Here is a 27763-nt window from a genome sequence, read left to right on the forward strand (position 1 = left end):
GGCAGCCAATCATCTCAAACACCAGTTGCTAGTGAGGCGGATGTTTGAATTGTCTCCTGCTACCATAGCACTGACATGAACCCTGACCTTGTGACTAATGCGCTCATTCATACTCGCACAGTGTTGTGACAGGATGCTCTCCAGTCAGTCACCGTGTGAGGCTGGAGTTGTAGCAATGCCTTGGCACTGTTGCTGCAGTGTCAACGCCAGAGGTAACAGAGTGTTGCATATGCCAGGATTTAACCTGGGGTATGTGTTTGTCTAGCTGTTATTTATTCTGACTCGACTCAGACACCAGACAGGAAATGAGGCTGCATTAATTAAAGATCATGTGTACAATAGGTGCTTGCAAAGTGCAGAAATGTAGTAGTGACAATGGAATATTGAACTGGCATAACAATGTGTTTTTGCGTGTTCTTAAGGCCTGATTTGCACATTCTCCATTTTTATTAAACGGCAAGAAACTTGGCACATTGGAGGTAATTGTACAGTTTTTCCTTCTGACTGTTTTCTTTGATAGCTAATCCAAGCTTTCAGACTCTCAACATAGCCAATCAAGAGTATGAAAAATTCACATGAATAAGTAGTTGATAACTTGTAGGAAAGCATAAGTAATACGAAGTAACAACAACATATAATCAGTCTGTTCTTTGGCTCTGGTGTCTGATTTTAGTGGGTCAAACCAAGAAACATCTTTGCCTACTTTATTGTTGTCAACCAGAGGCATGTAGAGGGCACATTCAAAGCCTTATCAAAAGCAATGACCTGCATTTACAACTTACATAAAATGTTATTAATTGATTTCCAACAGTCTCTTGTATTCATTTCATCGCGTGTGTCTCGGCTGAGCAGCCTCCAGCCCACGTCCGAAATGCATTGCCCGCCACTGTGGTCAACTGTATCGGCCTGATTAGTAAGATCCCTGATAGCAAACGCGAAATTGTGTGTGCACGGTAACAGATTCCACACGCTGCTAGTGGGAGGGTTGCGTGTGATCTACAAAGTTCCCAAATAGCATTCGCTAAATAGTGTGTTTATTCACAATTACTGATTGAGCACACAGTTAACAAGAGGGTTAAAAGTGATACAGACCGCTGTATCTGAATGAGTGTTTCAGTTTTTTTTTTCTTCTTCTTTTTTCTTTATATACACTAGCTATGAAAATTTGCAACGTGCAAAATTAAGTTTGAAGTGATGGAATTAGAAGTGTTAGTAGACGAGGCAAACAAACCTTACTGAGTTACAGAAAGCAAAACTATTGCACTGATCATTTTGGAGGGCTCCAGAGCAGTGTTCAAGTTTAACAGTCATAACAGCTACTGGAAAGAAGCTGTTCCTCAGCCTGGCGGTCCCACATCGGATGCTCCGTAGCCTCCTGCCCGAGGGGAGCGGATGGAAGAGAGGGTGTGTGGGATAGGTTGAGTCTTTGATGATGCAGAGAGCCCTCTTTCTGGACCTGCTTTTGAAGATGTCTGTGGTGGTGAGGTGGTTGCTGCCGCCCTTTGTAGTGCATTCGTCTTTGCAGCTGAGCAGCTGTTGTGCCACACTATATGATGCTGCTACTAAGGAACCCTCCCGGAACTTGCACAATGAAATGTGTAGCAATTGTGCCAGCTTTGCCGCCGCAATCCTGGGTGCACTCAGTTAGTAGATCAACTTCCACATCTGTTTGTGTGAACAATCAATTTTGCACACTTTCTTGGACATGAAAACTTTTAGTAAATCAGGCCCCACGTGTCTGTCAAATAGGCAAGTGAAACTAAGCCTTCCTCTTTTGTATTGTTGGTTCACTTAATAGCATACCATTCATGAGAGAGCAAAGCAAAGCAAATTTATTTATATAGCGCATTTCATACACAAGGTAACGCAGTGTGCTTTACATGATTTAAAAACAAAGAAAAAACAGCTTATACACATTTAAAACAAAGAGAAACAAATTAAATAACAATACAATTAAAACAGCATACAGTGCACGAAATATCATTTAAAAGTGGAAATGCTGCACCAAGCACGGGAAAAAAGAAGAGTTTTTTAACCCGGACTTAAAAACATGCACACTTGGGGCTGGCGTCGCTTCTGTTGGCAATTTATTCCATCTGTGTGCAGCATCATAGCGAAATGCTTCTTCACCATGTTTGCTTTGGACTCTTGTGCTTCACTATTTGACCTGAGTCTGTCCATCTCTGAGAGCCCTACTGGGTTTATATTCCATTAGCATTTCATTCATGTATTCAGGACCTAAACCCTTTATATCTAGTAATTTATTTTTACCTTGATTCATTGATTAGAGTTATTATAATTTTTGACCTGACCTTGAATCTGAAGTGAGGTTGATTTGTGTTCCTGATGCCTTTTTTTTGTCAAATGCACACAAATACCAATCTTTGCAAAGGAATTCACCAGACCTCAACATTGTGACATTTTGAATCTTCTAATATTCTTCTTTCTCATAAATATATATATTTTTTTTGGTACTTTGAATGACTCAAACCAAAGCCTTTGGCTTGTAATTCTGGCGCTTTCATCACTCTCCCTGCAACGCGCATGTGTGTGAGATTGTTGACTGTGTGTTTCTATGTTTGGAGGTCACAGCCCCTAGTGTTTAGGCAAAGCAAACACACTGTCATTACTGGTATGATTATGGGCCACTCCGAGTTTAAGCAAATATTCTTGAGGCTTTATCCATTTTTAAGTCTACGCTACATATAGTAAATGAACACTGCAATTGACAAAAAGCGGACCAAGTCTGCTTTCATCCCTGACTTGTCTTCATAGTTTATCCATCCATCCATCCATTTTCTGAGCGGCTTATCCTCTTCATAGTTTACTTAAATATTAAGTGACCAAAATAATGGTGGGATTTTTCAATGTAAAATACGGCGCTTTTGCTGGAATTGAGGGATATAGGAGGTGGGGGACAATAATCAATTCCTGAAATGATATTATTTTGGTTGATGATGTGGAATTGATTGCTGATTGATGCCCTTGAGATACATTATTTGGGTCCAAGTAGCAGAGGTGCTATTGAGTCTTAATTTAAGTTTGCTGTCTAAAGAAGCCAACATGACGTGAGCCATGGGTGTTTGACCTACACCCATGCGCCCCTCAGCTATGGCATGACTCTTCTAGGCAGCAATTGTCTGCATTATTGCTCATTAATTTTCCCCATAGTAAATCAAAGATATTTGTGAATTACTGGTAGAAAAGTGGCAGGTTAGCAGATATCGTGTCCTTTCACTTTGACTGGCACGGGATTCTTCCAGCATATCATACAAGTGATGTTTATGAACATTTTAATCTTATTTTCACAGTATAAATGGGCTGTGTTTTGCACTCTCCTGTAGACATGACGTTTTCACTAACTAGCCATCTGTATTCATCATAGTCTTCCATTGCACATACATTATTTTACACCGTCAAGTTCACTTCTTGCAAACGTTGCATGTACTGTAGTCCTCCCAGGAGAATGTTCTGCTTTCACACCAGATGAAAATAAAGTTTTTGGGGATGGAAACTTTGATGCTGATCAGGATGACGATCACATTTATAAAAGAAGCGCATATTGCCATCTTCCACGGTGATGGTAAGATAGCCAATAATTAGTGCTCAAGATTGTGTGTGTGCGCGCACACACACACACACACACACACGCAACTGGTGACAAAATGCATTCCTGCGTGTCTGGTGTGTGATCACATGTACTTCTGAGGCAAGATTGCACTCTTATCTGAAGTTCATCCGGCTCAATCTCTCTTGTGGATTTCGCTGCGATTCCTGCTATCCAGCGTTCCTGCAACGACTCTCTCCCACTGAAGTTAAAGCAAAATTGACCAAAGAGACCTCTGGGTACCGAAGAAAAACAAGCCTTCTTCTTTCTGCTCATATTCAACAAGCCTAGCACTGGTTTGTACGGTAGCCCTAAAGTGCAACAGCAAATAACTAAACACAACGGAAGTTAAAATAACACGATGGCAAATAACGAAACACAACAGCAAATAATACAAAAAACCCACATCAAATAAACTCATCACAGTGACAAATAACTCAACACAACAGCAAATCAAAAAACACAACAACAAATATCTAATCACACCAACAAATAACTAAAACACAACCACAAATGAAAAACACAACAGCAAATGAAAAAACAAAACAAAATTAAGCTACCGGAAGAGTTCGACACTGGTGGTGGAGATAAGACTCATCACTGATTGGATGACATGGAGGACTTGCTTGGCAGGAAGTTATTCCGCATCTGGGGTGGTTTTTTTAAATGAGCATTACCGGTGATTCAAATGTAACTGCTGTTATCAAATAATATTTTGACTCGGGACATATGTAACCAGTCTGATTTTGCGGCTCTGCCTTGTGTTCTGGGTTACGTAACTGCCTGCGCAGTCGACCACACCAGGATTTGAACCCACACATTCACCGTGTCAATTCATCATGTATTGGGAGATGAGTGCCCGGGCTAACTCAGAGGCCAGCGCCCTCTTTTAGGGATTGGGGAGTTGGGTTTCTTGCCGTACATCCGCACAGCCTAGCTTTTCCAATCAAGTTGTCCCGCTCGTCCAATCAGCGATGGGTCTTATCCCTGACCAGTACCTTTTCCGGTAGCTTAATTACGTTTAGTTTTTTTTCCATTTGCTGTTATGATTTTTAATTTGCTGTTGTGTTGAGTTATTTGTTGTATTTTAAAAAATTTGCTGTTGTATTTAGTTATTTGTCATTGTAAATAGTTATTTGATGTTGTGTTTTTTAATTTGCCGTTGTGTTTTGCACTCCAGGCCCACCGTAGGTTTGAGTGAATAGTGTTGTTCGGCTTCTGCCAGAAATATTGTATGTACCCCAGTATTGCCACATTTTTAATTAACAGGCAGTGCTCCTGGTATTTTGAAAATGATGTAAGTCCATTTACTAACAAAGCGCTCCTCTCAGGGGTCTATTGTGTGAACAGGTAGGGGAGAAACCACTGTGTGCTTTGACACTACAAGACTACGTATGTGCACAGTGGCAGGATTTCAGCACAAGAGACCAGATGTTATTGATAAAGGCCTACAGACATGGTTACAGTTTAATTATAGAAACAAATAACTACAATTATGACTCCAACAGATTGCATTCTTTGATATCTTCCCTGTTTTAGGTACACATCAGGATATGCCTAACCAAATTATTCACTTCTTAAATCTTTCTATTTCTGTGATAGAAATACAAATGTATATTGAACTATTGAATGCTTTGCACTCAGTTACTGAATTTCTGTTTGATTCTGCCCCTTCTGGCCTTAACTGCTACATAGCTGTGGCACTAGTGGAATTTTACCAATGGAAACTCCAACTTGGATGAAACAGTTTTCAGATTTACTGCCTCTGGCACTGGTGCAAATGTCATGTAACACTGAGTACTGAAGCAATAGCTCTTATGTTCAGCTATATGGAAAAGAAGTCATGTTCTAAGACTGAAGCTATAATTGAACATCCATATACAGTAATTTGGAGCAACATATGGAAAGCTGTGAAGTTATGCTATGGTTACCATTCTGTGTGACGATTGCTGGTAATTAATCACATGTTGTTGACATACTATTTGTGAGCTGCGCTTCTCTGTAAGCCAGTGAACTGTCATCGAAGCATCCATTCACCTCTGTCTGTTGTTGCTGCTATGAGAACCACATAAACAATACCATAAAGTCAAATCTTCACCCTACTGGAAATATGCTGGTTAATGTCAATATGGTGAGAATTACATTTGTACATGCAGTACATTAAACGCACTGAGCACCTCATTGCTGCTTTATGATTGTTTTCAGATATTGGCCCCATAATAAGACCTACTCAGAATAATCCACCCAGAAATCCAGTATCTAAGGTGAACATATTTTACCAAGAGCTGTAATAAACCTTCTGAGAGATTTGATTGAAAAGAAGTTTTAATCTTATCACATTAATTTGTGCAGGCCTACATAATATAACATTTTATTTTCTTCTCCAAAAACAAACAAAAAAGCACAAAAACACAAAACAAAACAAAACAAAAAAGCAAATAAATTGAATAAAAACCAAAATTTATGATAAAACTCATCAAAGCTCTCATCCAGAAATATCGTGCTACGGGAATTATGTGAAGCAAACCAAGACAGACAAAGAAACTTAAAGGCCAGAATTTGAGCAGTAGACTAATTTATACTACATGCATCGCCTTCTACCCCCAAACCCAGGAGTATCATATCCATACTGTATGTAGAGCAGTTGTTCCCGCGAACACATATGCAGCACCAATTCTGGACCCAAACAGGACTGAAAATTGGGTCACAGTGGTTGCTGATGTATTGGGGGAAGATCATGCAGCTAACCTCTTACCACTGCAGTAAAATGCTCAGCCCCTCCCACACCCAAGTATTCGCCTCTCTCAGAAGGCAATGTTGATGAATGTTAATTACTGTATAATAAATGTTAATTAAAGATTTAAGCAAATATGTGTACTGTTGTAATCTTTGTCTCAAATATGTAAAGTATAAATACTGTTTAAATATTTGAAACATTCTGGTACCCACATACACATTCCTAGGGGGGCAAATCCTACTTTGCGCTTTTTCACCTTTCGCGGGGGGTTCTGGTTCCCATTGACCGTGAAAAACGAGGGAACACTATAGTTGTCATTTTACATGAATAATGTAATTTTAAAGAATGAATGTCAAAATTCCTATAACAACATCAATGTGACAGTGTAGGATCACCAACCACAGTTTGGATAGTTAACATATTTATATTTTACTTATTATATATATATATATATATATATATATATTATTAGTAGTAGTAAAATATATTACTTATATTTTACTGAGTAATATCATCAAATATTTGTTGTTGTTTTTTTCTCATAATTTCAGTTTTTGTTCTGGTTATCTTCTCAATCAAAGTTTATTCTTATAATATTTAAACTTTATTGTCGTGTTTCTTTTTTTTCACTCTGGCCCAAATCATTCATGTTCAATAGATTATAAAGGTGTTTCTTCTGTTGTGAACCTTGAGTGTAGTACATTAATAACATAAAAGTTGACAGTATAGGCACATGTGGGTATAATTTGCATAAAACTGAAGAAATAACTGTTTCAGTATATCGTGCGTGTGAATGTTACTCCCTAGGGGCTACGGGGGACCTCCCTTCATGGTGACGCAGTGGTGAGCTGTTTGGGTTCAAGCCTGTCCTAGGAGCCGCCTACCATCTCCTTGCGTCCTTATCTTAATGACCATTAACCGCTTCTGCTTTGTGTCAGCTTGAAGGAAGGGACAGGAAGAGGGAGAAAAAAAAGTCCGAAGAGCCATAGAGATAGGGTGGAGGGAGAGAGAGAGAGAGAGAGAGAGAGAGAGAGGGAGAGGGAGGAAGAGAGGAAGCGCATAGAAAATTCCTCATGGCTGATAAGCGGGAGAAGGAGATCCAGTTTACAGCACAGATAGGGTAGGAATGTGCGGCCAGATGATGATGACTGGGTCCGTGTCCATGTTGCCCCTATCTTGGTCTGCCAAGACACATCACCGCTGACTGCCTACATGCTCGTCGAAGCTACTGATTTCCCAGAAGAAGAATACTGCGTCCGTTGTGTGCTTTCATAACTGTGCATGTGCGGCCCTGTCTTGCTTCTGCACTATAATATCATGCACTCGTAATTACTGTATATTACTACCACAGTGTGGTGAACTCCAGCCAAAAGCACTATAACAGCCGACTCGGTATGTGCAACTACAGTACTACATATTGTGGTGTATATATAATATTCATATACGGCTGTTGTCTAATTTTAGTGTGATGAGTATACGCCACAAACTATAGGGCTCAATGCCCCTTCTCCTTGAAAACACACAATTTCATATGAATTATTGGTCAGCTACAATACCAACAACATTGACATGAGAGGAAATGGAATCCAGCCCAGACTCTATGGAGCATGGCCAGGTAGTCAGAGAGGGCATTTAAGCCGTACAACTGAGCTCCCAGCGTTTTAATTTACAATAAATCACAGTGCATAGATGGCTCCTAAAAAGGCCTGCACAGACACTGTCTGTAGGTCAGAGACGGAGAGAAAGAGCAGATTGGGTTAGTGGGAGCCAGGGCTGAATGAGGATCAGACTCTCACTCAGCTGTCTCCAAAGGAAATCAAACAAGCCTGTGTGGTTCATTATTTCGTCAGTCGACTCAGCAGCAGAGAGCACTGGCGACACGGTCATTTATTTGAAGTCGCCAGTGACCTCACTTAGCACGACTCCAATCAGAGGAGCCGGTTGGCTGGTGTGTTGTTCAGTATTTACTCCTGGCATTGCTCCTTGAAAGGTCAAGATCTCTGTTGTTTGTATCCAGAAAAGCTCTTTCGATTTCTCATTCTATCTTGGATGGACCACCACTTCAGTAAACGTGTATTGTGATCAGACGAGTCGGATGGCAGGGAGAAGCCGCACCCTTGCATGGACCAATATGCAACCTGTGAACTGCAATTGCCTCACCTTTTTACGATTTGTACAGTTGCCATATAGGTTTACAACCCAGTCGTTTTCCTTGATTTCGTATTTTTATGACCCTATTGGATTTGTTTTTTTTGCTTTGTATTATTACAGTTCCTCTTTTTGTATTTTTAACACTATGTTAGCATCCATGTGGATAGCAAAGTACACATTTTATTATACAGAGCTAACATGTTTCCCTTCTGTTCAAATCTTGAACATTTGTAACTGGGAAAATTGTCACCAATAGAATTTAAACGTCGGAATCATTTGGTGTGGATTGAGGAGTTGATTTTGGCATCTCATTGTTTGAGTCACTCTGGTGTGAATGGAACAGTCCTCCCCAGAATCAAAATGGCATCCTTTATTCATATGTACCATCTTGCGTCATCCTCCATGAACCAGGAAGAAAGGAAACATTACCCATAGGAAATAATTGAAGTAATGAATTCCAGGGCTTTGCAGCACTGTGAATGAGTGGTTAGCACGTCTTCCTCACGGTTATGAGGTTTGTAGTTTGAATCCTTTGTGGAGTTTGCATGATCTCCCCTCGCTTGCCTGTTTTTTTTCCAGGCACTGTGCCTCCCTCCCACATTCCAAAAACCTGCTTCTTAGGTTAATTGAATACTCCCACTTGTCCATAGGTGTGAGTGTCAATGCTTATTAGTCTATATGTGCCGTGCGCTTGGCTGCAGACCAGTCCAGGGCGTATCCCACGTCTTGCCCAAAGTCAGCTAGGGATAGGCTCTAGTTTATTTTGGCAATTGTTGCATAACCCTGCTAATAAAACAGCAAACAAGATTAAAACCTGCTTGAAAACTGGGAGGCGAAACTGTCTCGCTACTTATACAAATCGTGTCTAACTAGTGAGCAAGCTCAGACACCAGTCTCCACACAATCATCAGGGTCTGATGAAGCAGATACGACTGGCTGCCCTCATTGCTTCATAGTCTGCCGTAGGCCGTGACGCGATGGGTGGAGTTGAGTGTTGCTGATATGTCTATGTGGCGGGTGTATCCAAGGATGGCGAGAGAGCTTGTATTCTGTTATGGGAAACAGACAAGAAATATTATATCAGCTGGTGTGTAGAAGACAAAGTGGCACCAGTAGGGCACCACCCTGGCAGAGAGCTAACTAGAGACATGGGTCATAAATGTTATCACCCAACCTCCGGTGACATACTAACTTTATCTTGCTCATTAAGGTCGGCTCATTGTGTTGCTTCGTCTGGGCTGAATCATAGTCCACACCAGGTTGTGCGAAGTAGAGAACCAGTTTGAGAATGTTGGGCTTTGTTTGGAAAGTATGTAATCAAACAAAGCCAAATCCAGACAGGTTTATGGTCATGTGGTGAGGAAACGTAGTGGGTGCTTTGGAACTGTATACTTGGACTGCTGTAACAAGCACACTTGTGGAGAGCGAAAAGAACTCACTCCGCTGCCGCTCTTGGCCACCTTTCCTCTTACCACTGATTTTAGCTATCTTGCTACTAGTACCCACTGTTTTTTGCCTCCATGTTAGCTGGCCCATCAATCATGCAACAGTGCAGAGGTGGGTAGAGTAACCAAACGTTATACTCAAGTAAGAGTACTGTTACTTGACAATAATGTGACTCAAGCAAAAGTAAAAATTACTTGAGGAACTGTTGAAAGTACACAGTGAAAAAAACTACTCAAGTACTGAGTAAATGGTGAGTAACATGATCAGAGCACGAACATCAATAAAATAAAAATAACAAAATAAAATGTGAATGTGCTAAATCTGATAGTTTGTATGTGTGTGCATGGGCGCGTGTATGTGTGCATGCGCGCGTGAATGTGTGTGTGCGCGTGTGTTTGTGTGTGTGTGAGAGAGTGAGATTAGCACGTACCCCAAGAGATGCATGTTGTCCAGTTACTTGTGATAAAATAGGCCTAATGTGGGCTAATGTGCACAGCCAAAACAACAAAACATCTGCAATTTACCACAAGGTGTTTTCTCAAGTTTGAAGTGGGCTGACATATCCACGTTTGGGCAGACAGTGCCAGACAAATACTACAATACATGAAAGCTGTTGTTTTTCTTCATCTAAATGTAAATACAATTTGCGTGGCGTTGCCTTCAATGGTAACGGCGACCTTCACAACATGGTCGCCACGTAGGCATGTTGATTAGCCGGGCTGGGTTATCGAGTGTTAATACCTATGGCAGGGAAGCCGAATAGAAGACGTTGTGTGCGGTCATGTGACTTCCTTGTGTCGTTTGATTGGTGAACTAGACTTAAATGTCACTAGCGCTTAAATTGGATTGGAGCAAACGGCGCCCAATGTGCAAGTCGGAGTCTAAACAGATAGGTCGTGCGAAGTAGTTGATAAATAAGCAATAATTGATCCATAAAAGTAGCAAGCAGCATTTAGATCATTTTAACGGAGTAAAAGTACCGTTTCTTCTTAACATAAATACATGAATAAAAGTGAAACAAAGTATGCAGTTTTCAAACTACTTTAGTACAATTTAATCAAAATACTACTTGAGTAAATGTAACAGACTAAATGTTGCGCGTCACTACCCACCTCTGCTAATCATATTTCACTTATGGTTGGACCTTTTCAGACAAATAACATGAACTAGATGAAATGACACTGCAATTTGTAACCATTGGCAGCTACAGTATTTCGAGTCTTGTATACGTAAGGGTGTGACAAAAATGTCTGTCGTCCATTTGAAATGTGGTATAATGCATTCCAGCACCTAGTGTAATGTATGATTCAGGCTATCTGTGCTGTAACAATATTTTATAGAGGCTCCTTCCTGGTGCAGCAATGAGAATTCCCATATGTGAGGAAGTGCTTCCCACTGAGACAGTTGTCTTTAATGTGCCTCGCCAGATGTCTTGAATATTTTCAGACACGTTGTTAAAATACAAAGAAGCACCTAATTACCCTGAGTGTTAGAGTCGAGGGCTTGAAGAATGGTTTTCATTTGATAGTCATGAAAAGGAGGATAGCTGGTCCACATCTAATGTGAGCATCAAGCTGAAGGTGTTGTCAACTGTCACTTTAATCACAAAGTGGTAAGTACTACATTTGGCATGCATTGCATACAGAGTTGTTGTAATATTTCTTCATAAACGGTGTTTTTATTCTTCACTGTTACGTTGTATCCTGTGCATCATTATGTAAGGTGTGTTTGGGTTAAGGTGACTCCACACCATGCTGCAGGGCTTGGGATATAATTGCAGACACTGTAAATCTCTTCATAGTACTGAAAATTTGACTAAATCTGTCTGCATAAATCACTGTGCCACCTCGAAAGGTGATATGGCATCATAACACTATCTAGGTGGAGGTTTTATGTCAGGCCTCTTAAAAAGCATCTCAAAGACTGGCACACAACAAGGATATTGTTGAATAATTGTTGCAAAATGCTATCATTTCCTAATTACTCTGGTGAATTGCTTCAAGCCATAGCTTAAAAACAAACTGGTTTTTTGTTGGTTTTTTTTTTTGGTGATCCTGGAGTGAGGTAACTTCGACACAGTCTCAGTTGAATTATTGCGACCCAAGCACATGCATTCCAAACAACACACTATTAAACACATCCTCCAAGCCCAGTGATCAGAGTGACTGACATCTTGTTCTTCATTCCTTTGGTGTGCCATAAAAGGATGTTGGTATTGGTCCACATCCATATTTGTGACTGGTTCTGTCTTGGAAAAAGCACTCTTGATCATGATTGTGTAACTCTCCAGCACGGGAGGCAGCGTTATTGAAAACAGATGTGGCCCCTTCAGAATATGGGTGGGGTAGTCATGGAAGAGGAGGTGGGAGTGTTGGAGTTTTCATGGGTTCTGAGCAAGACATTCCTGCATTATTGATGGCTGATGCTCTGGTTTGCTTGGGCTCGCAATATGAGTGTAAGAGTTCTAAGAATCAGGTTGACAAATTACAATGGGCTGCTGCTGTTGCAGGCCAAAAATGTGTAGGAAATGAAGTCTTTTACTTATCACAATGAAGGTGAAGTTCCAACTTTGTAAAGCCATTTAAGACTTTGATGAAACGTCCGCTTGACATTGACCTATATTATACCTCACATTTAAGTGTCAATATATTCTATGGCTGGTGTAGACATACACATATGTGCATACACGACCACCTCACCTCAGTATCCCTGTGGAAACAATGGTGTTTGAGATGCTTTCAAGTGTGAGGGAGGGAAAGAAGAAAAACGTCTTTGTGAAAGTCGGAATGCAAAGCATTCCCCACAATGCCGCACTGCTGCAATTACTCCAGCGACTGGTGCCGGGCCAAGACAATGAGATGACAGCTTGTGGTGTTGAGTGGAAGAGCAGTTCAACTCCCATCCTTCCTTTGCTTGCTTGTAGTAAAACTAGCTATCCATTTTGTGTAGTACCCAGGGCTTGACATTAACTCTTTTGCTCACGGGCCACTGTGGCTAGTGGTTTCCCAGAGTTACTAGCCACTCAGCATTTTCACTAGCCACAATTTTGTCAATGGATAACAAGGGTTATGCGGAAACAACTTCCACATTTGGTAAAACACGTAAAAGCACTTGAAAAAACTACATGTAGTAAAGTTATTCTCTTTTCTCACTGGTTCCGGACAAGTGGGCTGCCTTCACATGTGAGTGTGTTGCCAAACACCACTTGATGCTGACTCAGAGAAGGGATCCCAATAAATGCACTTGGACAAATGTGTGGCTTTTCCTTCTTTATTTCATTTTTTTACCTTCTATACATTTCCCTCTTTGTGCATGTTTGTACAGTTGTGTGTGGACCAATAGGCAAGTGCACACAACACAGCCTAAAAAGGTACACTTCAAAACGCTGTTAGCCCAACAGCATATAAGCAGCCAATACACCCCTTCCGGTTGATGCACTACTTCCGGTGCACTACTTAGCAGACTGGCGCTAACTTAGTGATCGCCACAAGGCAACAGGTTCACTAATGAACGTCACATCAAACACTCTAACAAACAACTCCGGACTTTTGCTAATCATAACGACACATTTGCAAGCACACGTATTTGAATGATACTGCTTACGGGTCACTGACGCATAGTGGTGAACAAACTTACAATACTGCGCAGACACTATCCTCAGGCTTCTGATTGCATCAAATACTCTGCTTCTTGAGCCACACGTGACACTGCGCATGTGCAAATCCTGTGCACTAAACTTCTCAAACATTATTAAAAATGTTTAAGGCACTTAAATTATAAAGATGAACATACTTTAAATAATAAATGACTGTCACTTTTTCTACACTACAATTAAATATTGTAGCATCGGGGGAAGTTGGCAGTGGAATTCCCATCATGCTGAGTGGCATTGTTGAAATCGTTGCTAAGAATGACTTATTTGTTGTTGATGTTAGATGTTCATTATTCCATAGTAGTAGTAGTAGACTTTATGTGTGTTCATCCACCTCTTTTATTTTGTTATTGTTCTTTAACTGTTGGTTTATTTATTCCAAAGCCGTGAGTGAGTGTCATGTTGTGGTTAATGAGTTGCTTCATAGTCACACATTTGTGCAAGTTAGTGGCCAGTGTGTGCTACTGCTGTTTGAAGTAAAGCTTTTCTTCATCAAAGCTGCAGTACCTCTTTCACGTCTTTACAACTCACCATCGCCACAGTGTAAAATTCAACCCGCCGTAGTGGGAGTGGCTGTGTTACCCGCAACTGGAGATATCCAACCACATATGGTGGGTTGGCAGGCGTTAATGTCAAGCCCTGGTGGTACCACAATGTGGATGCCTTCCATAGTCTATCATGAATATACTTTACACAATTAAATCAGAATTCATATCAGCCATGTAAACAGATAATTACCCAGTGGGTCTTACCTTTCATTGCAAATTGTAGGGTTTTTCTCTTGCAAAATGCTCTATAACTTTAGAGAAATTCCATTGTGTGACAGAAACCTCTGAGAGATGTGTATATCTCTGTTGTTCTTCTCCCCCTCTTGACTGGTAGTTTTCATTCTCACTTTCCAATTCATTGGCACAGTCATGCTTTGTGAAGAGGGACCAAAAAGAAAAGAGGTGAGATGAGTCTAGCAGGGGGAGGAAAGGCAGTGGGAAGGCCAGTGCTGCCAGAGTGTCTGCCTCCCTCTGCCTTTTCTTCTGCTTCAGAGAGCCGCCTGCCCTCTCACCACTGTTATCAACTGGCTCAGCAATGGCAAAGAAATGGCTAAACAAAGCACTGTTTATCTCACAGACTGTATTCGCTGCACATCCCTGCCGCTTGACTGTGGCACCACTTAAATCTGTATAGAGCTACAAAGAAAGAGTCTGCAGACCTGCTCATAACAACAGTCTGCATTGAGGTCCCTGTGGCGCAGATCAATGAGCGACACTGTCCCTGCCCTATTAGGCGCTGCAGCCCCAACAGCCTCCAACTCTCCATAAATATATATATATAATATATATATATATATATATATATATATTTACAACCCCAATTCCAATGAAGTTGCAACGTTGTGTTAAACATAAATAAAAACGGAATACAATGATTTGCAAATCATGTTCAACCTATATTTAATTGAATACACTCCAAAGACAAGATATTTAATGTTCAAACTGATAAACTTTATTGCTTTGAGCAAATAATAATTAACTTAGAATTTTATGGCTGCAACACATTCCAAAAAAGCTGGGACAGGTGGCAAAAAAGACTGAGAAAGTTGAGGAATGCTCATCAAACACCTGTTTGGAACATCCCACAGGTGAACAGGCTAATTGGGAACAGGTGGGTGCCATGATTGGGTATAAAAGGAGTTTCCCTGAATTGCTCAGTCATTCACAAGCAAAGATGGGGCGAGGTTCACCTCTTTGTGAACAAGTGCGTGAAAAAATAGTCGAACAGTTTAAGGACAATGTTCCTCAACGTACAATTGCAAGGAATTTAGGGATTTCATCATCTACGGTCCATAATATCATCAAAAGGTTGAGAGAATCTGCAGATATCACTGCATGTAAGGCCGAAGACCAACATTGAATGCCCGTGAAACTTCGATCCCTCAGGCGGCACTGCATCAAAAATCGACATAATGTGTAAAGGATATCACCACATGGGCTCAGGAACACTTCAGAAAACCAATGTCAGTAAATACAGTTGGGCGCGACATCTGTAAGTACAACTTGAAACTCTACTATGCAAAGCAAAAGCCATTAATCAACAACACCCAGAAATGCCGCCGGCTTCTCTGAGCCTGAGCTCATCTAAGATGGACTGATGCAAAGTAGGAAAGTGTTCTGTGGTCTGATAAGTCCACATTTAAATTTTTTTGGGGAAATTGTGGACGTCGTGTCCTCCGGGCCAAAGAGGAAAAGAACCATCTGGACCGTTATGGATGCAAAGTTCAAAAGCCAGCATCTGTGATGGTATGGGGCTGTGTTAGTGCCAATGGCATGGGTAACTTACACGTTTGTGAAGGCACCATTAATGCTGAAAGGTACATACAGGTTTTGGAGAAACATATGCTGCCATCCAAGCAACGTCTTTTTCATGGACGCCCCTGCTTATTTCAGCAAGACAATGCCAAACCACATTCCGAACGTGTTACAACAGTGTGGTTTCGTAGTAAAAGAGTGCGGGAGAAGCTTGGAGGAGAAGAGTTCAGTGATGATGGTGTTGAACGCAGAGCTGAAGTCCATGAACAGGATCCTCGCGTAGGTCGCCGCGCCGTTGAGGTGTTCTAGGATGAAGTGCAGTCCGATGCTGATTGCGTCATCCACAGATTTGTTTGCTCGGTAGGCAAACTGCAGGGGGTGCAGCAGGGGACCTGTGACTCTCTTGAGGTGGTCCAGCATGGGGCGTTCAAAGGACTTCATGATCACAGATGTCAGGGTGAATGGCCTGTAGTCATTTAGACCCGAGATTGAAGGTTTCTTGGGGACTGGGATGATGGTGTAGCGTTTGAAACAGGACGGTACTTCACACTTTTACAGAGCTCTATTGAAGATCTGTGTGAAGACTGGAGCGAGCAAGGTCTGGGCCTGCCGCTTTGTTGATCTTTTGTTTTTTGAAGATACGTTTCACATCTTGTTCGTGGATGGTCAACGCAGGAGGGGGAGTCAGAGGTGTGATGTTGGTCGGTGGAGCGGCTGGGTCGGTGTGGGATGGGAAAGTGTTCTTTTCAAATCTGCAGTAGAAGGTGTTCAATTCATCAGCTAGCCCTTTATTGTTCTCTGGTTGGGGGATGGTCGCTTGCACTTGGTTAGCGATTGTAATCCATGCCAGACTAATTGAGTGACGTTAGCGATAAACTGTTTTTCTAGCTTTACTGCATAATTTCTCTTTACAATGTTAATTTCTAACACAATTATACAGGGCTCTATCACCACTTCGATAGGCATCCTCTTTAGCCTGGCCAAGTTGCTTAGGTTTAGCAGTGAACCACGGCTTGTTATTGAACCTGTGAAAAGAATTTGTTGGTATACACACAGGTATACACATATACTCACAGAAACTGATATAGGATGTAACAGTGTCTGTATATTCATCCACGCAGCCAGTTGAAGTTTCAAAGACACTCTAGTCTGTGCAGTCTAAACAGTTTTGAAGATCTATCTGTGCTTCATTGGTCCACTGCTTCACTGTTTTCACCATAGGCTTTGCACATTTGAGTTTTTGCGTGTATGTTGGTATTAGGTAAATTAAGCAGTAATCAGACAAGCCCAGAGCTGCACGGGGGATAACATGGTATGCGTCATTTAGCGTAGTATAGTAGTGGTCTAGAATTTTGTTTTCGCTGGTACGACAGTCGACGTGCTGTTGGTATTTAGAAAGTTCCCCAAAAATAATGAGGGGTGAATGTGGGTACTTTTTTCAAGTTAGTTTGCGTGTTTAATGAGCGTTAGCAGTGCGGCATTCGTGTTAGCTTGAGGAGGAACATAGACACCCGGGAGTATGAAAGAGGAGAACTCGTCCGGCCAGTAGAATGACTTACAGTTCAAAAACAGCGACTCCAAGTCTGCGCTACAGTGTGTGCTCAGCTCCATGACATCGGTACACCATTATTCATTGATATAGAAGCATATCCCGCCGCCTTTTGTTTTCCCCGATAACTCCGTGGCGCGTTCTGCTCGCTGTAGTTGCAAGCCCGGAAGCATTATGGCGCCGTCAGGGATGCATTCACTAAGCCATGTCTGCGTGAAGCACAGGGCGGCGGAACGTCCGAAGTCCTTACTGGTCTTTGTGAGAAGATGAAGCTCGTCCATTTTGTTGGGTAGGGAGCATAGATTTGCGAGGTGAATCGACGGGAGCGACATTCGGAATCTTCTCTTATGGAGCTGGACCTGCATTCCGGCTCGTTTCCCTCTGTGTTGTCGCCTTTGCCTCCATGCGCCGTGGACCACGGCCGCCGCTCCAGTAAGTAACTCAGAGAAAAAAATTAGCGGATTTGTGAAAGTTGGTGAAAGAAAGTCGGGGAAGACTCCCTAATGTTTAGCAAGTCTTCCTTTGTGTAAGTGAGTCGCGTAATGTCTACGAAGACGAACGAAAAACACGAAAACATAGACAGTACTAGAGAGCACGTAACCGAGGCGACCACACGGTTAGGTGCCATCTTGGTCACACCAGACATCAGACCATTGATCTTCAGCTGAGCAGATTATGTTTCGTTTTAATCAATACTAATGGGAGTCAACCTTAATGGTTGTCATGCCCATATTGTACAATTATACAGTCTGACTGTCTGCTCTAAAATTGTTGTATTAACATTAGGATAATGTAAATATATGTAATCGCTTCATTACTACATCAGCCATGCAGTATACTTCTGACTGCCAGGGTACCATTTTGAACAGTAAACCCGAATCAGACTTGCATTCCTACTACCAACTGTGTAGGTGGGATGGCAATACCTTGTCAGCTATGTACTGTATATACTCTGTTGCCATATCATTACAACACAGTCTAACCCATCAAAAAAAAAAGAAAAACAAATCAATAGTCAATACAAATGTTGCATGTTGATATGATCCCCAAATGAAACACATTGAATCCTCTACCTATTATTAAAATGGAAATTGTTGTCCCTATCAGATTAGGGAACTGAAGACCAAATCTATTTTTGCTGCCTCTTATATGTCTTCCCATTAATGGTTTTCTGGTTATATCCAATAGGGAAGAGGGCTCAGGGGACACCTAGGATTTGCTGGAGAGTGGATTACATCTTGCAGTTGTCCTGGGAACACCTTGCCCATGTGGAATTCAAGGCACGGTCTGACCAAGCCTACTGATACTGCTGCCTTCACAACCCGCATTACTGACGAGTGCTGTACAAAACAAAACTCTTTCGTGGACAGACCAGCTATTATTGCTTGCACCAATGGTGTTGATCCTCCTTACTATCAAGCCCAAACAGTGGGTTTAGGGCTAGTGCATAGCTAAGCATATTTTTATATTGGGTACACGGTGTGCAAGTTTGGAGATGTTAGTATTATGGACACACATTGTATGTGGTGCAGGGAGTAAATGTCTTTGTCATGCAAATGTCTCTGAATCCAGTGCAGGACTTTGCCCACAGTAGAACTTTTTTCCTTCATAACTCTGACTTTGTAAGCATTCTTTCTCTCTGTTGCACACACACACACACACACACACACACACACACACACACACGCATGCACGCACTGAATTTTCCCAGTCTTATCTGCAGGCTGAGGAGCGCAGACTCCAGCATGTGCAGACAGTGCTATCTAAGTGGGCCACATCTTTATACACGAGGAAAGCACACTCTACTTTTTAAGAAATTAGATCCGTTTCAGGCATCCTAACCCTGAGGTGAAAACCCCGAAGACTTTGGATTTGTTAGAACAATTTTCTCTTATTTTCCCCATCCTGAGCAAATCAAGGTTAAAGTCATGGCTTCTTTGCCAATCTGTGAGGAATTATACAAGTAGCGCATGAAAGAGAATATTTATTATTTACAGGCAATTATAAAAGTACTTTCTTTTCATTTAGACTTTCTATGAAATATGTTGGGCTCATGGTTACCAGCATCTTCTCACACTACCTGTAGATATCAGGGGCGGGGGGTGGGGGGTAGGGTTTCAGACAGATAGGAGTGCCCGAAGAGACAACACAGCGCTTTATGCAAGAATTAGCAGGTGAAAGGTCTTTGGGAAACGAAGCTGGCTGACCTTTCAACAGGACAAACTGTTCAGTGACATTAACTCAGCATCGCCCTCGTGTAAGATCGCACCCTGCATTTTGCTGTCCCAAGTGCTCACCACAAGAGAGGTCAGCGAGATTCCTTGTCACGTAGCCCGACGCTAGGCCTAACATAGTGGGAGTTCTTCGATACTCTCAGTGTCCGACTACGTTGGCCTATCAGCACCACTTGATGAAATGCATGTTTGGGATTCTCAAAGTGTTGTGGTGTCACATCTCCGTCATTGCCGCACGTGCGGCACTGGCTTATCTGACCTTTGTGGCTGAGAACAGTAACATTTGTATGGTACCGCTTCCTTTTTGGGAATATTTCAGTCACAGCTCAATGCATCTTCCAATATTCATCCATCCATCCCTCCATTGAGCCGCTTATCCTCACAAGGGTCGCGGGAGTGCTGGAGCCTAACCCAGCTATCATCGGGGAGGAGGCGGGGTACACCCTGAACTGGTTGCCAGCCAATCGCAGGGCACATACAAACAAACAATTCACATTCACACCTACGGGCAATTTAGAGTCTTCAATTAACCTACCATGCATGTTTTCGGGATGTGGGAGGAAACCGGAGAACATGCAAACTCCACACAGGCGGGGCCGGGGATTGAACCCCAGTCCTCAGAACTGTGAGGCAGACGCTCTAACCACTCCTTCACCGTGCTGCCCTTCCAATATTCAGTTCATCCTAAAGGAGCGGAGATTTGTTTAGGGTGTTTTAAAGTGTATGGGTTTCAAAGCAAAACATAATAAATTTTCTGAAAGCCCTTAAGTCAAACCCCGTCTGTAAACACAGCATGCGATGAGAACCAGCCACTTCTTTCACTAAAGTGAGCCATGGAAGAGAATTTACTGTTTACAAAGCAGACAAAACAGTCTGTGATCATTGCGCCGTGAATAATGAATACTTTCTCAAAGATGACTCTGTTAAGTAGAGTCGGTGGTTATTAATCATTTTGTCTTTGTGGAGCTGTACAGACTAATATTAGTAGGCCCTGCCTCAATCAAGCAACCACATGGAAATGTTCTATCTGGGCCCTGCACAATTTGTTCTTTGCCTTACAAGAGATTATGTTGTCTTTGTTTGTGTATTATTGAGGAAAAATGCCAGTCCAACATTTTCTTGTCACATTCTGACTCCTCATCTATCTCTGGAAGAGTTTATGCTGCAGTATGCAAAGTCATCCATTGTTCGCTTGGACTAGAAACATAAAAGGTACCCCTTGGGCAAATGCTATTGCACCTAAGTCTGTGTTTCAGCTGTCATTGTATATGTTACATGTTACATTCATGTACCGACATGTCACAATCATACTGTTTTAAATAGCACATCTGTTGTTTTACACAGCAGATTAGAGGCTTCCTCGTCTCATGAAGAACAATCTTAAATCTGCTTTTCATCAAGAATGATTGGGGGGGGGGGGGAAATCAGTAAAATACATTCAAAAATAAGGTAAGGCAGAAGAGAAAATTATTTGGTCCGAGAAGGATAAGCGTGGTAGGTAATAGGACAGCAAATCCACCGACTAGAGGTTAAGTGGAGTGAGAAGAAACGGATAAGAGGTAAAAACATAGCTGAATCAGCCAACAAACTTGTCAGTGGAAGGGCCTCTCTCCCTGTGCCAGGGGCTCTAGGGCTGTGGCTACGTAATGAAGGCTTGTGTGAGTTCTCGTTCAAACATCACAGAGAGCGCTTGGAAAAACAGTGCCCCACGGGCATGTTTTATTAACCCAGCTAGGATTCCCAGCCTTCAAGTCAGTTCTATAAGGTTTATATGCCTCTCATGCACACATAAACACACATACTCTGCCAGCTAAAAAACTAAACAAAACAAAACTGCACACTCGCCTGGCGTAAGCAAATTAGAAAAGATTCCATGTATAAACTGGAATTACACACAATTATGTCTTACAATCTTTTCACTTTAGGATACTTCTGTCCTGTACACAGGCTGCTCTGCACTTTGTCTTTTCTCCCGCTACCTATCTGTCATAACATACATACGCCTGCTGATTGATGGCCACGTGAGATGCACTAGGGAGGATATCTGACTCAGGATTTTCCGTTAATAGGATTTGAAGCATGCTTTTAAAAGATGGCGGTTTTTGTGGTGAAGTAAAACAATATGACATGCTGCTTGTGTACCTAAATACCACAGTAGTGTTCAACAGCAGTGTACATTTTTTATACAAATTGCTGGAACTATGATTCTAGTGCTACATTAAGGGCTTGGACAATTGGAACCAACATTTTGGAAGTGTTTGGACTTGTATTTGAGGACTACTTTATGTTTCAAGTCACAGTTGTCCAAGAATAGTTGGATCAGTAGCAACCAGATGCACACAGTACAGTATACTATACTCGACGATGTTTCGCATTGAACCAAAGATATGTCTTAGATTCAGGCAGTGTGAGGGGTTCCGCACCGAACTTTCATGAGTGGCCGACGGTCGGCCACTGCTTTTGTGGCAGGTCAAAATTGGAATCGCCAGTCCACAGCGTAAATTGATTGAAGGCTCTAAATTACCCGTAGGTGTGAATGTGAGTGTGAATGGTTGCTTGTTAAAGCACATTGAGTTACTTTGTGTATTAAATGCGCTATATAAGTAATTTTGCTTTGCTTATTTAGAATTTAATATGTACCTGTGAACGAGATAGTGATGCATCTGTCGCCAAAATGCATGTGAATGCGCTTCGGGTACAGTCAGTGGATGGAGCGAGGCACCCTCTAAAACACTGTCTCCCTTATTCTCGTCTGCTTCCTCTCTTTGTGGCAACCAGCTTCATCCTCGACAATCATGGCATTTTTTGGTGTTTCAATTAAAGTAATACGGTACAATCCGACAATCTCAAAATCCGACATAGGGTTTCAGTTTTCTGTGGCAGCGTGTCGGTAGATGTGCAGATGTGGATTTTTTTCCCCCATGGTCCATTCTAATTGAGTTTGGCACAGTGTTGCCTTTCTTGATCACCTCTTGTAACTCACATTTCCACCAAGGGGTGTGGTTTGGTACGTATCTTGAAATGTGCCCAAGTTATTGTTACCCACTGTATCACTTTTTATTACTTTTTTGTTGGAAAACGTGCTACAAAAATGGTATATTGTAGTTGGATGGTGGAACGAAAGACTGCAGTCTGTTGGCTGGTCAATTTAAAGCCAATATAATAATAATTAGCATGCAACATTCAATCTTGTTGCCTTTCCATGTTTGTCTACTGTTACAAACCATACCGCAAGTTAAATTGACCTCTTCTGCTTGGTGGCTTCAGTTACGTTGGACTTTATCTGTGGTAACGTTTATACAGGGAAGGCCAAAAGGCAGCATCGATAAAAGTACCCTCATTTTTTCCCAGGGTTTCCTGTTTGAGGCCATCCATTCCCTGGACTTGCACAAATCCCCTTAAGACCCCTGGAGTCAGTCAGGGTGTATCAGGCCCCTGGATCTGCTTTGTGCAGGGGTGGGTGGTGGCCTGTGGTCCGGAGCCGGTCAGGGAGAGAAGACAGCTACTGTGAGGGCGCCGAGAGAGTGGGGAGTCACTCAGCCACAGAAACCCTGTGTTTGTGTACGGAGCGCAGCGCTCTTATCTCCCGCCTGTACTGACGCCACGCTCTTCCTGTTTCAAATCTTTAGGGCAGATTTTCTCTTCACTCTTGCCTCGGTCTCCAGCTAGTCGTGTTGTTTTTACGGCATTCTTGTTCTTTTCACTGGAGATTAGATAGAGTTACTGTGGCGACACAAAACACAGAGTTACTACTGGTTTAACAACACATGAGCATGATAACAAACATGATTAGTTCAACAGTATTAGCCTGCTTTGGCTGCAATAAAAAAAAAAAAAATCTTCTAATATGGAATTTTAAATCACAGATTATTTAGGAGAATTGCATGCTGTGTTACAAGTCAAACCAACAGTTTTTGATAAAATGCTAAAGTGCATATATATATATATATGCACTTTAGCATTTTAGGGCTGTAACGATATCTATATTTCACGGTTCAGTTTTATCACTGTATTAATATCACGGTCCGATATATATTTAGATATTAATGCGAGATTGTGGGAAAGCTCACGCTATTACAGGAGTATTACAGAGTCACGCTACAGGTGAGGCGGGACGGCGCATGCAGCAAAACCAAAAGACCTCTTTTTGTTTTACAGCTGAGTCCTTCTCGATAGGCTATAATGTATTTTCATTTAATATATTGTTAAGAGGACTATTCACTACTGATATTTAGTATTTATCTAAGATACATTTACATGCTGTAGTCCTCCTTTTGTAGGACAAGTATGAACAATTTATATACATATTTGTTTTTAATTTGGATGCCATACAATAGTTTAAAACATTTGCCTTCCATTCTGTACTTCAAAAAATGTCAGGACACTAAACTGGACTAGATATATCTAAAAAGGGGGAAATTTACTACAGGAGTTCCTTTAAACAGAGTTGGGTAAATGGCTGTAATAACTGTTAGGGCAGTTCTTTTAGATTCATGGACGTCTCAGTTTTGGAGGTATCAACAGTTTTTATGGAAACAAACAGGCCTCCTTCACAGTTCTGTGGGGAGTTAACATGTCAGGCGAGATTGCGGCGTCTTTCATGCTGTCATTATTTAGCCTATTTAGCCTGTCTTTGTAAACACAGTGATAAAACAGTTCCCTAAGCGAGAAGCAGTGAGAGGCCCAGGAGCGTCATAATAGAATAAGTATAAGTGCATTACGTATTTTTTGTCAATATACAAGGGGTCGTCAGTTTATGATGGTCCCAACATATGACAGTTTGAGGTTGCGGAGGCTCATGGCGTATGAAACATCACCATACGGCACAAGAAAGTGAGCTCAGATACCTGTGTGGACTATTTTTCATTTGATTGTCTTAGTTTCTATCTTACAAATGTTTTTCCTATAAATATTTACTGTACTTTTGATTGTGACTGGCATAGGTTAGTGACAGAACTCTGTCATAAACAGACGAACAGACGACCCGCTATAATCCCTTTCAGTTTTCAGACTGTTGAATATTTCTTCAAGCAATCTGCTTTTTCTATTGGTGTAGTTTTAACGCCCAACTGCATTTATTCCTGCTTTTAAAGTTGCAGGTTGGTGTAAGGGCAAAACATTTTGTATATATGAACAATGATCTGTTGATCTAAATTTCAGGGCTTGAATTGTATCTAAAATATTAGTCATACAATAGTAACAGAGCTAAAGTTTTTGGTCTCTTCTTTTACATCTGATGAACAAATAAACAAACCTAAACCTAGTCCTGTCACCAGTGGCAGAGTAGCACCATTATCAATATTAAATTTGCAATATATATCGTTGGTGTCGGGCAGACTCCTCGTATCTCCAAAATCAATACTTTTCAGCAAATGAAACAAAACGCTATCTTGCTTGAGTTATTAAACACCACATTTTTTTAAGTTGGTATTATACCGTATTGCTAACACATAGTGTTGTGCACCAACATAACACCACCGCAAAATCATGTTCAATCTAATTTATTACGCTCTCATTGATTAACGCAACTCAATAGAAGTTTCATCCATCTACATCAAAGTACCCCAACCAGACAAAACGCCTTTACTACTTCACAAAAGCAAACGACTGTCGTTTCATCATCTTCCCAAACTCTTTCTCAAAGGTCTTAGAGCCACGAGTGATGGAATAAATGAAACGATGAGCTGACTATGCAGTTCAATAGGTGGAAATGAATCTCCACCCACTTACCTTCGTGACTGACCAGTTCCAACTGCACCAAGCCATTTTGACAAAACAGGCTTACTTAAATGTATGTAATTGAGCTAATTTCACTCATTATTGTCTAAAAACATCCAGACTTTAGATCTTGATGTGACATAATGCTGCACGGCTCCCACAGAGTGATGGAAGAGGCGGAGTTTTACAACACTTCTCAGACAGTTGAGCATTCAAGATTTGTCCTCAAATGATTTTCAACACTTTAAATTGGTTAATAATGCATGACAATAACAGAGGACATCGGAACAGACCAATATTATCAATGTGTGTGTGAACTTGACCATATTTGAACATATGTGGTTTCCCCTCGCCAGCATCGATATGTAAAATTCATGGCATATTACAACAATAATGTGTATGGATAGCCTATACTGCTATATTTGTGTGATGAAAGTTTACGTTTATACTCACCTTATCTTCTTTTAGTTGGTCGATGACACTACCAGGTATATTTCATGTTTTGAGGAAAGAGAGCAGGTCCTCTCTGTTGCCATTCTCTCAGCTGACATGCGCTGGAATCAAGTTGTAAATAAGCTACTGTATGGCTACGCGAACACAGGAAGCTACCACTAGCAGGTAAATAAGCTACCATTCACAGGTAGACGTTTCTCATTCGAATGAGAAACTTTCTCATTGTAACGAGAAGTTTTTCTCATTTAAACGAGAAAGTTTCTTTTTTTTCCCCCATGTCGCTTTAGGGGCTCTGTAAAAAATGACTATGCAAAGTGACCAAAAAAAAACAAAACAAAACAGAAAAACAGCAATATTATGTCTGTTGAATTGGGAGGTGTACCTAAGAATGTGGATAGGCAGTGTATTCTCCCTCTAAAAGTGCAAACATGCTTCAGTTAGACAACTACTTTCTTTCCAAGGAAGTGTTAGGTCATCAATCACATTGAGAGGCATTGTATAAGATGTAATGTGTGATATGGTTCACTGCACGCTGTAAAGTAATACAATGAGGAAATGTGTCATATAAAAAAAAAAAAAAAAACATGCAGTAAATATTGCATCACACCAATTATATTGCCCAGTTTGCATTCAAAACACGTTTGGTAACTATTGAAGTGTTTATTTTTTTCCCTGCTTTTCAAAAACATTCATCTTAAATACATAAACACCGACAGATTTCCCCTACTTGTTATTTTCTAGGATCACGACCATTCCTCCTCTCCCAGTCTGCCTGCCCGGCTGGCTGGATGGCTGATTTTTATGGCGCCAAGCGTTGTGAAAATCTGCCGTAATCAGGAACAGCGAGGGGCAGTCTCTATCACACAGGGTTTCTTTCCCTTTCCTTTGTTTTCCACAGATTTCCTTCCTCGTTTTCTTAGATATTGTCTCCCCACTGATGCAAGTCCAAACAGAGGCATATTTAGAAAGTAAACAGATGAATGAGGGGAGGTTCTGTGCCTGGCGTCCATGGACTCAGGCACAGAGCGGAGACGTCTCGCGTCCACCCACCCTGGTCTGACATAGCCTGTAAATATACAGCATGACAAATGGCATGGCGCGGCGGCAGTTTCCCAACCAAGTTCTGGCAAGCGGGCCTCATGTCCAAAAGACTAGTCCACAGACCGTGTTTGATTCAGTGTTACAAGTGAGGCGTTGTTTATAGGACAGAGAGGTTGTAAGAAAAATACTAATAACCTTGAGGGGGTGATATGCTGGGAAACCTCCTGGTTTCTGGCTACTATAATGATATTTACTGTAAGTCCATGTCCCCCTTGCATATCCTTGCACTGATCACACAAATCTCTCCTTAAAATGCTGTGAAACAAGCACACCTTGTTGTTCATTGTGTCTTTTTAACATTTAAACAACTCGAAGGAAGAATAAGTATTTGCAACGGTGTACTTATATGCTCATTGGCCAATACCTTATACGTGCTCAATGTAAGAGCGGACTCAAACACTTCACAAAGTCAGAGAGGTTTTCGAAAGAGATCTGCACTGTTGCCGTTGAGATGTTTTTCTAATAGTTAGCCCCTCTGTCATGATGCTAAATTGGGAAACACATCTCAGTATGATGCAGTGCAGTCGTACACCTCTGCTAACTACAACCACAATAATAAACAAACAAATTAAAACTTCTCCGACGCTATCATCTAAATAGAAATTTCAGTCTCATTATTTTTGTACGTACTACCTTAGTTATTTAATAAATCTAAATAAACTGTGGAAACTCGATAGCTGAAGTGTTTTAGAAGCACATTTTAGAGGGTAATACTCTCGAACTTAAATGGACTTTTTGACAAATTTCAATCCGTTTTTCGAACTCATCACAGTACAGAATCTGCTCTTATCAAAGTGCTAAATGATATAAGG

The 27763-nt window shown here is 41.3% G+C and overlaps 1 long non-coding RNA gene across 1 annotated transcript; it reads right to left on the reverse strand.

Annotated features, from left to right (window-relative positions):
- Nucleotides 1–22732: 22732 nt before the first annotated feature.
- LOC133402362 (uncharacterized) lies at nt 22733–26968 on the reverse strand. The gene is made up of 3 exons (XR_009768509.1): nt 26578–26968; nt 25851–25951; nt 22733–23402 (listed from the first exon to the last, which is right to left on the reverse strand). It is a non-coding gene; the product is annotated as an uncharacterized LOC133402362 (long non-coding RNA).
- Between the last annotated feature and the right edge of the window lie 795 nt (nt 26969–27763).

Source organism: Phycodurus eques, chromosome 5 (genome assembly GCF_024500275.1).
Source record: "Phycodurus eques isolate BA_2022a chromosome 5, UOR_Pequ_1.1, whole genome shotgun sequence".
Classification (NCBI taxonomy): Eukaryota; Metazoa; Chordata; class Actinopteri; order Syngnathiformes; family Syngnathidae; genus Phycodurus; species Phycodurus eques.